A 13,489-nucleotide genomic window follows, 5' to 3' on the forward strand; every position below is an offset into this window, starting at 1 on the left:
TACTTGAACCCAGGAGGTGGAAGGTGATAGAGTTAGAATCTGTCTCAAGAAATTCCCATAATAAAAAAATGAATTGTATGAAAGGGTAGAATTCAGTGGTTTTTAGTATATTCACAGTGTTGTACAAGCACCAGCTTTCCCTAGTTCCAAAACATTGCAGTGACTCCGAAGTAAAGTATCTCAGCCTACTGAGCAGTGTCTCCGCTTCCTCCCCTGCACCCAGACCCTGGCAACCACAAGTCTACTTTTCATCTCCGTGGATTTGCCTATTCTAGACATTTCCTCTGATGATGTCATACACAGTAGGTCACCTTTTATGTCTGGCTGCTTTGACTTAGTATAAAGTTTTCAACGTTCATCCATGTTGTATCCTGTCAGTACTTTGCTCCTTTTTACAGCCAAGTAATATTCCGTTGTATGGATAGCCCACGCTTGTTCATCCGTCCATCCCTCGATGGACATTTGGACTATTTTCATCTTTTGGCTATTGTGAGTAGCGCTATGAACATTTGTGTTCAAGTATCTGTCTGAATATCCTGTTTTCCACTATTTTGGGTATAGACCTAGGGGTGGATATGCTAGATCATATGATAATTTTATGTTTAACTTTTTGAGGAACTGCCAAAGCATTTTCCACAGCGACTGCACTGTATTTTATTCTCATCAGCAATGTATGAGGATTCTAATTTCTCCACATCATCGTCAGCACTTGTTGTTTTCGATTTCTTTTGTTTCTCTAATTATAGCCATTGTCCCGGGTGCAGTGGCTTGTCACTGCTTTTGCTGCTGTGGTTCCTTCTGCCCATATGCTCCTCCTCATCCCTCCATCTCTCAATAGCGCCATCTGTCCAGGCTCAACTCAGAGATGCAGGATTTCTACCCATGTGTCTACCCGTGTGTGTGTGTTCCCAACTTCTTGAGCTGGTGGTTTTGTTTTTTTTCTTTCTTTCTTTCTTTCCTTTTTTTTTTTTTTTTTTTTTGGAGACGGGGGTCTCATTCTGTCATCCCGGCTGGAGTGCAGTGGCAGGATCTCAGCTCACTGCAACCTCCGCCTCCTGGGTTCAAGTGATTCCTGTGCCTCAGCCTCCCAAGTGGCTATGGTTACAGGCACATGCCACCAACCAAGTCTGGCTTTTTTTTTTTTTTTTTTTTTTTTTTTGTATTTTTAGCAGAGACAGGGTTTCACCATGTTGGCCAGGCTGGTCTCGCACTCCTGACCTGAAATTATCCACCTGCCTCAGCCTCCCAAAGTGCTGGGACTGCAGGCACGAGCCACTGTGCCCAACTGAGCTCATGATTGATAGATAGATATAAGATAGATAAATAGATAGATAGATAGATAGATAGATAGACAGATGGGACCGGTGGATGGAAAGATAGACATTTAGATAGAAAGAATGGGTGGATGGAAAGATAGAGACAGAAAGGATGGATAGATGATTGATAGACGATAGATAAGATAGACGATAGATTGTATAGATAGATAATCTAGATGGTAGATTGATAGATGATAGATAAGATAGACTGACAGATGATAGATTAGACTGTAGATTGATCGATCAATAGATAATAGATAGATGGATGGATAGATAGATAAATCGATCGAGGGAGTACAGGTGCAGTTTGTTACATGGATATATTGCATCCTGGTGAAGTCTGGGATTTTAGTGTAGTCATCACCCAAATAGTGTACATTGTATCCATTAAGTAACTTCTCATCCCTCTCCCTCCCTCTCCCACCCTTCTGAGACTCTCTATGTGATTGTGTACATATTAGGTATCTCCCACTTATAAAGGAGAACATGCAGTATTTGACTTTCTGTGTCTGAGTTATTTCACCTAAGATAACTGTTCCGTTCATGTTGCTGCAAAAGACATGATTTCATTCTTTTATATGGCTGAGTAGTCGCTCGCGCGCGCGTGTGTGTGTGTGTGTGTGTGTGTGTGTAAAATAGTTCCTTTATCCATTCATCTGTTCTGGATAGCCTTTTTCCTTTGCTACTGTGAATAGTGCTGCAATATGGATGCAGTTATCTTTTTGATATAATGATTTCTTTTCCTTCGAGTATACATCAGTCATGGGGTGGCTGGATCGAATGGTAGGACTATTTTTAGTTCTTTGAGAAATCTCCCTACTGTTTTCATGGAGGTTGTACCAGTTTACCTTCCACCACACGGTACAAGCGTTCCCTTTTCTCCACATCCTGGCCAACATCTGTGCTTTTTTGCCTTTTTACTAATAGTCATCCTGACTGGTGTGAGACAGTGTCTCTCTGTGGTTTCCATTTGCATATCTCTGATGATGAGCGATGTTGAGCATTCTTCACGTTTGTTGGTCACCTGTACGTCTCCTTTTACAAGATATCTGTTCATGTCCTTTGTCCACCTTTTAATGGGGTTATTTGTCTTTTGTTGCTGTCGAGTTGTTTGAGTTCCTTGTAGATTATAAATATTAGTCCTTTGTGAGATGCATAGTTTGCAAATATTTTCTCCCATTCTGCAGCTTGTCTGTTCACTCTGTTGATTATTGCTTTTGCTGTGCAGAAGCTTTTTTAGTAAGCTTGTGCTTCTAATGTAACACATGCCACATCCTGTCTTACATGACAGTTAGGTCCCCTGTTCTCATCTCCAGTAACTACTTCCCCTCCCTTCAGTGCCCGATGGCCCGCTTTTCCTACCAGGCTGTGAGGGCCAGGAGACCATGGCCATGACTGCATCCCTGTCTCAAGCTTGTTGTACCCCAAACGCATAGCACAACAAATGCCTGTATTTTCTTTTTTCTTTTTTCTTTTTTTTTTTTTTAAGACAGAGTGTCTGTTGCCCAGGCTGGAGTGCAGTGGTGTGACCTTGGCTCACTGCAGCCTCCACCTCCCAGGTTCAAGTGATTCTCCTGCTTCAGCCTCCCAAGTAGCTGGGATTACAGGCACCCACCACCATGCCTGGCTATTGTTTGTATTTTTAGTAGAGACGAGGTTTCACCATGTTGGCCAGGCTGGTCTCGAACTCCTGACCTCAGGTGATCCACCCACCTCAGCCTCCCAAAGTGCTGGGATTATATGCGTGAGCCACTGCGCTCGGCCTTCAAATGCCTGAATTTTCAATGAACAAATAAATGGCCATGTTTGTGCATAGCCATTTTCCCCACTAGATTATATTCTCCTTGAGGGCAGAGGAAATTTTCATCTTTGCATTTCCAGAAGCTCAAAAATGTTCCATGAATCATGGCTGAGTTGAACAGGAAGGCAAAGATCCACTATCAGCCCATCTTCAGGGTTAAAATAAACCCAAAGACAGCTTAGATCATGACGAGTTTGAAATCTACTGAGCAGATTCCTGGCTGGAAGGCTCCTAGAACACGAAACAATTTGGAAATACAGGGCATTTGGCAAGAGAGGAAGGGTTCACTGCACAGAGAGGTCTTCAACTCTCAGGAGCTCTTCAAAGACCGCATCTCAGACCAGTTCATTCAGAAGGTCTGAGGATGGAGCCCCCTCCCTGGTATCACACTCAAAGTTCCCCAAGTGATTCTAATGCACATGTCAGAACCAAGGAGTCTTACAGAATGTGAGTTAAGGAGGAACTTCCAGAACTTTCCAGATAATGATGAAAGGCATCTCGTGTAATTCCTCCTGGCTTCTATTCATATATATATATATATATATATATATAATTTTTTTTTTTTGAGATGGAGTCTTGCTCTTGCTCTGTCACCCAGGTCAGAGTGCAGTGGTGCAATCTCGGCTCACTGCAACTTCTGCCTTCTGGGTTCAAGCAATTCTTCCTGTCTCAGCCTCCCTAGTAGCTGTGATTACAGGTGCCTGCCACCAAGCCTGACTAATTTTTGTATTTTTAGTAGACATGGGGTTTCACCATGTTGGCCAGTCTGGTCTCAAACTCCTGACCTCAAGTGATCTGCCTGCCTCAGTCTTCGAAAGTGCTGGGATTAGAGGCATGAGCCACTGCACCGGTCCTCCTGCTGATTTCTAAACCATAGTAACTCTCTTGGGCTTGGTTAATTTCCCCACCAGATTCATCTCCAATAAAAGCATTTATTTTGAAAGAAATGAAGACTCATTCACTCTCGACAAAGCACTGGATCCCTGAGAGAAGCTCCCTGTGAGGACCCTCAAACCCCGTCCAGTGTAAACATGAACTATCTACACTGGAGGGGAGCCCCCTCTAACCTCAACAGAGCTGGGGGTGGGGAGGACAAAATTAGCCAAGGAAGTGGGACTCTGGGGCTCAGAGAGAAGTTCTAGCTCATGAGCAGGAGAACTAACGAACAAGGATCAGAGGGCCTCTGGGTCCAGCCTCCAGGGGAAGTGGTTGCTGAGCTGTGCTGAGTCGCCAGCATCAAGGCTGAAGAGCACATTCCCCAGAGGCCCAGAAGTTTGGCTGCTGAAGGCTGAGTCCCTCCACAGGAACTGCCTGCAGCCAAAGATAGCTGCTGTCCCGAGATTCTGTGCCCTATCTGGTGCAGCCCCCAGCCAAGACTGTGCAAAGGCCAAACCCTCGTAGCTGAGCTCCCTGGCCTCTGTGATATATCTGAACTTCAATGGCCATTGCAGTGATGCAGGGCAGGGAGGCCCCAAAGAGGGGCTTAGCCCGTAAAGGTTCTTGGCTTTGCCCAGGAAAGAATTCAAGGGAGAGCTTGGGTAGAAGAAAACACTGAACATGATTGAAGTGACAGTGTGACAGCTCTGGCAGGGTTACAGCCCCATGACTGCTCCTGCAGAGCAGGGCCACCCCGTGGGCAGTGTGCCAAGAACAGCAGCTCCGGACAGTTCTACAGTCATATTAACACCTACTTTTAGGCTGGGCACGGTGGCTCATGCCTGTAATTCCAGCACTCTGGGAGACCAAGGCAGATGGATCACTTGAGGTCAGGAATTTGAGACCAGCCTGGCCAACATGGCAAAACCTCATCTCTACTAAAAATACAAAAACTAGCCAGGCATGGTGGTACACACCTGGAGCCTCAGCTACTCTTGAGGCTGAGGCAGGAGAATTGCTTGAACCCAGGAGGCAGAGGTTGCAGTGAGCCAAGATCACACCATTGCACTCCAGCCTGGGCAACAGAGCAAGACTCCATCTTAAAAAAACAAACAAAAATATGTATACCTACATTTAATTGCATTAGATTAAGGGGTTATTTATGCAGACATTTCAAAGAAAGGGTGGTAGTATTTGGGTCGTCCGGTCTTTGCCTTGGAAAGGAGCAGTAACTCCCGCTATTGCCATGGCAGTGGTAAACTGTCATAGCTCACAGGTGGGCGTGTCTATGGAAAGGTGCTTCTGCCCATCCCTGTTTTAGCTCGTCCTCAATTTGGTCCGGTGTCCAAGCCCCACCTCTGGAGTTGAGTCCCGTCTCCTACCTCACTGGTTCTAGGGAGCACTGGGATCACCTGAGATCTCTGTTTTGTCTGCTCAATATTGTCCTTACGTCCTTATGGGTGTTGTTTCCAAAAACACACTCCCATAAACCTGCACCCAAATCTCTGCCTCAGAATCTACTTCCCAAGGACCCCATCTAGGAAAGGAGGCATAACAAAGTTTGGGGGAAAATAATTGTCATATATTCTCTAGAAACCACAGATCAGCAGCCCCGTACATCTATCTCAATTTTCTTCTTCTTTTCTTTTTTTTGAGACGGAGTTTCACTCTTGTTACCCAGGCTGGAGTGCAATGGCGTGATCTCGGCTCACCACAACCTCCGCCTCCTGGGTTCAAGCAATTCTCCTGCCTCAGCCTCCTGAGTAGCTGGGACTACAGGCATGCACCACCATGCCCAGCTAATTTTTTTGTATTTTTAGTAGAGACGGGGTTTCACCATGTTGACCAGGATGGTCTCGATCACTTGACCTCGTGATCCACCCGCCTCAGCCTCCCAAAGTGCTGGGATCATAGGCGTGAGCCACTGTGCCTGGCTTCTCAATTTCTTTTTAACCTGGTTAACGTCAATGCTGTTCTGTTCTGGATGGGTTCTCATTCTGTGATTAGATTTAATAGGGAGAACTGGGGGGGCATTCTGATTTTCTGGCCAGCTCTTCCTATTGATGCCTTCCAAAGCCATTCAACCCTCTGCCTTGAAATATATCAGTGACTTCCCTCTGGGGAAAGGTTGCATATGGCCCAGCTTTCTCTGTAGCTTCACCTTACCCATGTGTGCTCCCTGAACTACATCCGAAGCTCATCAGTTGTTCATTTCCTCCACCACAGGGCCTTTGCATATGCTGTTTCTGGTGCCCATGCCCCACCGACTCCACGCCCAGTTCACTGGATTAACCCTCTTTTATTCTTCAGGTATCATTTCCATTGTCTTTTCCTCAGGGCGACCTTTTCCCAGAAGCGCAGCAGCTTAGTGGCTAGGGCTTGTGATACCTTTAGGGGCCCAGAAAAAAGGCTTAATTTCTTTAAAAATCAGAAGAAGAAGAACGTGACTATAATAATGACTGTATTATGATGAATCCAACCTGGATTTATACCAACAGGGTTGCAAAATGTAATTTTTTTAAATGAGAAAAAGCCACCTCTCCCAACCCCTCTGCAAGACAAAGACCTTTTCTGGACTCCCCCTAACCCACCAGCACTGCTAGTCTGGTCTTCCCTAAGTAAGAGGCTTTCATTGTGCCCTGAACTCTTCTGCCTAGACATGTACTATGGCTGTAACTTGACATTTGCCCCCTAAACCTCAAGCTGGATGAAGGCGGGGACCATGTCAGATGTGTTCTCTGTACAACACAGAGTATAACACAGCACTTGGCTCCTATTACATGCTCAATAAACATTTGTTGCAAGCATGGCTAAGTGAAAATGATCAGCCTTCATGGTCATTCCACAAGAACACTCCTTCCATCTATTCTTTTTTTTTTTGGTTTTTTAGAGTCAGGGTCTTATTCTGTTGCCCAGGCTGGAGTGCAGTGGCACCATCATAGTTCGCAGCAGCCTTGACCTCCTTGGATTACACGATCCTCCTGCCTCACCTCCCAAGTAGCTGGGACTACAGGTGCACCCCACTGCACCCAGCAAATTTTTAATTTTTTTTAGAGATGGAGTCTTGCTATGTTTCCCAGGCTGATCTCAAACTCCAGGGTTCAAGCAATTCTCCTGCCTCAGACTTCCATGGCCTTGGGATTACAGGCGTGAGCACTGCACCCCAGCTCACACTCCATCTACTTTTAACTCCCTACCTCCCCCGCATGCCAGAGGGGAGGGGACAAGACGGAAACCAGGAGGAAAGACTCACAATGGACTTGGGAGAATTGGTGGTACTCAGCCTCTGTCCCCGATGGAGGGGTCAGACAGGGGGAGGGGAAGGCGGCAGAGATTTAGCGTAAACAAACATTTCCTTGTCTGGCAGGTCATTTTGTAATTATATGCAGGTCAAGCTCTTTAGAGCTCCCGGAAATCAGACAATATCTGCCTGCAGAGGCCAGTACTGCTCCAGGGCCCCTGAGTGGAGGGGACTTTCATTAGAAGGTCTTTTCCTATCCAGGCAGGAAGCTAAGTGACCGTCTGGTGTGAAACAACGAAGCCAGCAAAAAGCAATAGGAAAGAGAGCTGACCGCAGAGTTCAGAAGAGAGGTGGGAAAACAAAACAGATACGCGAACCTGGAGGAAACGGGCTGAGCCTGAAGCCCTGGACTAGGTGCTCCGGGGAACGAGGGTGAGATTGACTTTGGCCTTCAAGCTCTCAGGAGGGATGCTGCCAAGAGTGATGGAGAGAGGTACCTTTGCACGTAGGACGTTCTAAGCCACCACTTGTACCCTCCGTGGATGGCACATGTGTCAACTTTGAGAGAGGATAACAGGAGACCATTAAGAGAAAGCAAAGGAGGCTGTTGCCAGAGGCAGAAACTGGTTCTTGTCAACTAACGGCACTGCCCTCCTTCCATTTCACTCAGTGAAGGCAGTGGGGAGTTTTTCAAATCATCCTCATGGCTGGGGTTCTAGCGCCACCCTGGGAGGGATGGGGCTACAGGGTAAATGGTATAAAGAAGAGGTCTGAGAGCTGGGCACCGTGGCTCCTGCCTGTAATCCCAGCACTTGGGAAGGCTGAGGCGGGTAGATCGCTTGAGGTCAGGTTCGAGACCAGCCTGGCCAAAAAGGTGAAACGCCATCTCTATTAAAAATACCAAAATTAGCCAGGTATGGTGGCATATGCTTGTAATCTCAGCTACTCTGGAGGCTGTGGCAGGAGAATTGCTTGAACCCAAAAAGCAAAGGTTGCAGTGAGACAAGATCGTGCCACTGCACTCCAGCCTGGGCAACAGAGCAAGACTCCATCTCAAAAAAATAAATAAAGGCTCATACCTATAGTCCAAGCTATTCAGGAGGCAGAGACAGAGGATTGCTTAAGGCCACCAGTTTGAGGCTGCGGAAAGCTATGATTGGACTGCATTAGAGCCTAGACAATAGAGCAAGATCTGAGTCCAAAAAAAAAGTTGATGGAATTTTGGTCAGGCGCGGTGGCTCACACCTGTACTTCCAGCACTTTGGGAGGCTAAGGTGGGAGTGTCACCTGAGGTCAGGAGTTCGAGACCAGCCTGGCCAACATGATGAAACACTGTCTCTACTAAAAATACAAAAATTAGCTGGGTGGGGTGGCAGGTGCCTGTGATTCCAGCTATTTAGGAGGCTGAGGCAGGAGAATCACTTGAACCCTGGAGGCAGAGGTTGCGATGAGCTGAGCTTTCACCACTCCACTCCAGCCTGGGCAACAGAGCATAACCCCATCTCAAACAAAACAAAACAAAAACAAACTCCCTCACCACGCACAAAAAAAAAAAACAGAAGAGGCTTGACTGACAGCCAAAGAGAAAACTTAGCGACACACACACACAAAACCCTCAACTGGTAACAAACAGGATGGACAGGTGGCTGCGTGCCAAAATCCTTTGGTTTAACATTCGACTTCAGCTTAGAGGGACAGTAGCCGGCACTTCCCTTTGTCGGAACTAGGCAGATGTTGGGAAGAGGCTCTGGCACTCTTAAAACTCCCCTGCCCTCACAAACCTAAAATTAACAGGACTGTTTACAGTGCTGGCTGTGGATGTGCAATATCGTATTACCGTAGCAAATGATACAATAAAGATATAGGAACCCGGGAAATCTGAACTGCCTATGACTACCTGCTAATGCATTTCACAGGTCGTCATTATTAGCACTTACATCACTGTCCTTTGTGTTCAAGAATGACACTGAAGGTTACTGTCTCTGTACGTGGCAAGGAGCACTACGCCTGAGAACCGTGTAATCTTTCTCTTTAAACAGCATTTTAAGATATAGTTCACATACCATGCAATTCATGCTATTCAGGAGTTTTGGGTGTACTCACAGGGTTGTGTAACCATCACCACAATCTAATTTTAGAACAGCGTTTTCTCCTCTAAAAGAACCTCCCCCACCCCCGACCAAAAAAAAAAAAAAAAAAAATGCAGAAACCCCATACCCATAGCAGTTGGTCCCAAGTTCCCCTTTCTCCACCCCGGGGTAACCACTTTCTGCCTTTGTGCCTTTGCCTGGTCTGTGTATTCCATATAAATAGTCATGCAATATGTGGTCTTTGGCAATGGCTTCTTTCGCTTTGCATAATGTTTTCAGGGTTCATCCTCAAAATGCTGTAGCGTGAATCAGTACCATAGACTTTATTCATTTTCTTTATTTTTTTTCTCTTTGATTTTTATTTTAGAATCAGGGATACACGTGCAGGTTTGTTACAAAGGTATATGACGTGATACTGAGGTCCAAAGTATGAGTGGATCCAACAGGTAGGTTTTTTCAACCCTTACCCGCTTCCCGACCTCCCTCCTCTTCTATGCCCCAGTGTCTATCATTCCCATTTTTATGATTATGTGTACCCGAAGCTTAGCTCTCACTTACAGGTGAGAACATGTGGTATTTGATTTTCTGTTTCTGTGTTAGTTTGCTTAGAAGAATGATTTCTAGCTGCATCCATGTTGCTGTAAAAGACGTGATTTTGTTCCTTTTATGGCTGTGTAGTGTTCCATGGTGTGTACGTACCATATTTTCTTTATCCAGTCCACCACTGATGGGCACCTGGGTTGATTCCACGTCTTTGCTACTGTTACTTTTTCATTGCCAACTATTATTCCACTGTATGGATATGCCACATTCTGTTTAGTCATTCACTGGCTTAGCTTTCTTTCTTTCTTTCTGTCTCCTTTTCTTTTTCTTTCTTTCATACATATCAGATGTACTTATTTTGGGGGTACATGTGATAATTTGATACAACCATATAATCAAATCAGGGTAATTGGGATGTCCATCACCTTAAATAATTATTTATCCTTTTTTTTTTTTTTGACAGAGTCTTTCTCTGTTGGTGCAATCTTGGCTCACTGCAACCTCCGCCTCCTGGATTCAAGCCATTCTTGTGCCTCAGCCTCCCGGGTAGCTGGGATTACATTGGTCCACCATCATGCCCAACTGATTTTTGTATTTTTAGCAGAGATGGGGTTTCACCATGTTGGCCAGGCTGATCTCAAACTCCTGAGCTCAACTGATCTGTTCACCTCGGTATCCCAAAGTGCTGGGATTACAGGTGTGAGCCATTGCGCCAGTCTGTTTATCTTTTCTTTATACTGGGAACCTTTGAATTATTCTCTTCTAGCTATTTTGAAATGTACAACGGATTGATGTTGGCTATAGTCACCCGACTGCTCTATTGAATGCCAGCTCTTATTTCTTCTATCTTTCTACCCATTAATCAACCTCTCTTCATTCCCCTTCCTCTTACTTTAACTTTCTAAAAAAGTGCCAGATTGTTTGCCAAAGGGGATATAGTGTTTTACATGCTCACCAGCCGTGTTGAAGGGTTCAGTTTCTCCACATCCTCGCCAACATTTGTAATAGTCTATCTTTTTTATTATAGCCATCCCGGTGTGTGTGAAGGGGTCTGATTGTGGATTTCATTTGCATTTCCCTAATGGCTAATTATGTTGAACATATTTTCACGTGCTTATCGTCTTTTGTAGATCTTCTTTGGAGATATGTCTATTCAACTCTTTTGCTAATTTTGTAATTGGGTTGTCTTTCAATTATTGAGTTGTAAATGTTCTTTATATATTCTGGATACCATCCCTGTATCAGATATATGACTCACTTTTTTTTTTTTTTTTTTTTTTTGAGACAGAGTCTTGCTCAGGCTGGAGTGCAGTGGTGTGATCTCAGCTCACTGCAAACTCTGCCTCCCGGGTTCAAGCAATTCTCCTGCCTCAGCCTCCTGAGTAGCTGGGACTACAGGCGCACACCACCACACCTGTCTAATTTTTTTGTACGTTCAGTAGAGACAGGGTTTCACTGTGTTGCCCAGACAGGTTTTAAACTCCAGAGCTCAGGCAATCCACCACCTTGGCCTCACAAAGTGCTAGGATTATAGGCATGAGCCACCAAGCTGGGCTTTTTTTTTTTTTTTTTTTGAGACAGGGTCTTACTCTGTCACCCACGCTGAAGTGCAGTGGCACAACCTTGGCTCAGCTCACTGCAACCTCAACCCCCTGGGCTCAAGTGACCCTTACCCCTCCGGCCCCCCAAGCAGCTGGGACTACGGGTGTGTGCCACCCACCACTCCCAGCTAAAATTTGTTGGATGTTTTGTAGAGATGGGGTTTCACTGTGTTACCCAGCCTGGTCTTGAACTCCTGAGCTCAGGTAATCCACCCACCTTGGCTCTCAGAGTGCTGGGATTACAGGCATGAGGCACTGCACCTGGCTGATTCACAAATATTTTCTCCCATTCTATGAGTTATCTTTCACGTTCTTGATGGTGTCATTTGTAACACAAAGGTTTTTTATTTTTTGTAGTCCCATTTATGTTTTCTTTTAGGACTTCTGTTTTTGGTGTTGTATCTAAGAATCCATTGCCTAATTCAAGGTCATGAAGATTTGCTCCTGTGTTGTCTTTTGTTACTTTATTTTTTTATAGACGGGGTCTGGTTCATAGCTCACTGCAGCCTCCAACTCCTGGGCTCAAGCGCTCCTCCCGCCTCAGCCTCCTAAGTAGGCAGAACTACAGGCACACACCACCTTGCTCACTAATTTAAAAATGTGTTTATCTGTAGAGACAGGGTCAGCTATGTCGCCCAGGCTAGTCTCAAACTCCTAGCCTCAAGTGATCCTCCTGCCACGGCCTCCCAAAGCACTGGGACTAAAGACATAAGCCACTGACCCCAGCCTCCTGTTTTCTTCCAACTTTTGAATTTTAATTCCTGTTTTTTGAATTTTTAATTTTAATTCCTGTGTGTGTGTGTGTTTTGTTTTTTTTTTTTTACAGTTTTAGCTCTTACATTAGGTATTGTATTTGCTTCTCTGTGTGGTTGGAGGTAGGACTCCAAATTCATTCTTTGCATGTGGCTATCCAGTTGTCCCAGTACCATTTGTTGAAAACGGTATCTTCCCCCCATTGAATTGTCTTCACAGCCTTGTCAAACAAAGCAATCAACATCATATGGTAGTTCTAGTTTTGGTTTTTTGAGGAACCTCCATAGTGCTTTCCAGAGTGGCCCCACCAATTCACACTTCCAACCAACAGCGTACGAGAGTTCCCTTTCCTCCACATGCTCATCAATTCTTATCCTCCTTTTTTTTTTTTTTTTTTTGTAATAGCCATTCTAACAGGAGTGAAGTGATACTCTACTTTTACTTCTGGATGTATATCCAAAGGAATTGAAATCAGGACATCAGGATACTGAAGAGATATCTACACTCCCATGTATGCAGCAATATTATTCACAACGGCCAAAAAGACATAGAGGCAGCGTAAGTTTCCATCCATGGATGAACTGGTAAAGACAATGTAGTATAGACACACAATGAAATGTTATTCTGCCTTCAAAAAGAGGGAAACTAGCTCGGTGCAGTGGCTCATGCCTGTAATCCCAGCACTTTGGGAGACCGAGGTAGGCAGATCACCTGAGGTCGGGAGTTCGAGACCAGCCTGACCCAACATGGAGTAACCCCATCACTGCTTAAAAAAAAAAAATTAGCTGGGCATGGTGAGATGTGCCTATAACCCAGCTACTCAGGAGGCTGAGAAAGGAGAATTGCTTGAACCCAGGAGGCAGAGGTTGCGGTGAGCTGAGATCGTGCCAATGCACTCCAGCCTGGGCAACAAGAGCAAAATTCTGTCTCAAAAAAAAAGGCTGCTGTGAGTCATGATTGTGCCACTGCACTCCAGCCTGTGTGGCAGAGGGAGATCCTGTCTCAAAAAAAAAAAAATCAATTGACACAATTTAATAGTTTCGAGACTGCAAACTCTACAGATCTTAGCAGTATGCGATACAATTCATGCTCTACACTTTCTCTTATCTTTTCCTAAAAGGCGGCTTTACGTGGAGAGATCTTTTGGAGAGATCTTTACGTAGGCTGTGAGTTGGAATGGTGGAATTTGTGATGATGCAATACTTTAATCATTTGAAAAAGTTACATTGCTTAGCTAGGTAACACCTTTGATGTGATAAGTTTGCAAT

Source organism: Callithrix jacchus, chromosome 9 (assembly GCF_049354715.1).
Source record: "Callithrix jacchus isolate 240 chromosome 9, calJac240_pri, whole genome shotgun sequence".
NCBI classification, from domain to species: domain Eukaryota; kingdom Metazoa; phylum Chordata; class Mammalia; order Primates; family Cebidae; genus Callithrix; species Callithrix jacchus.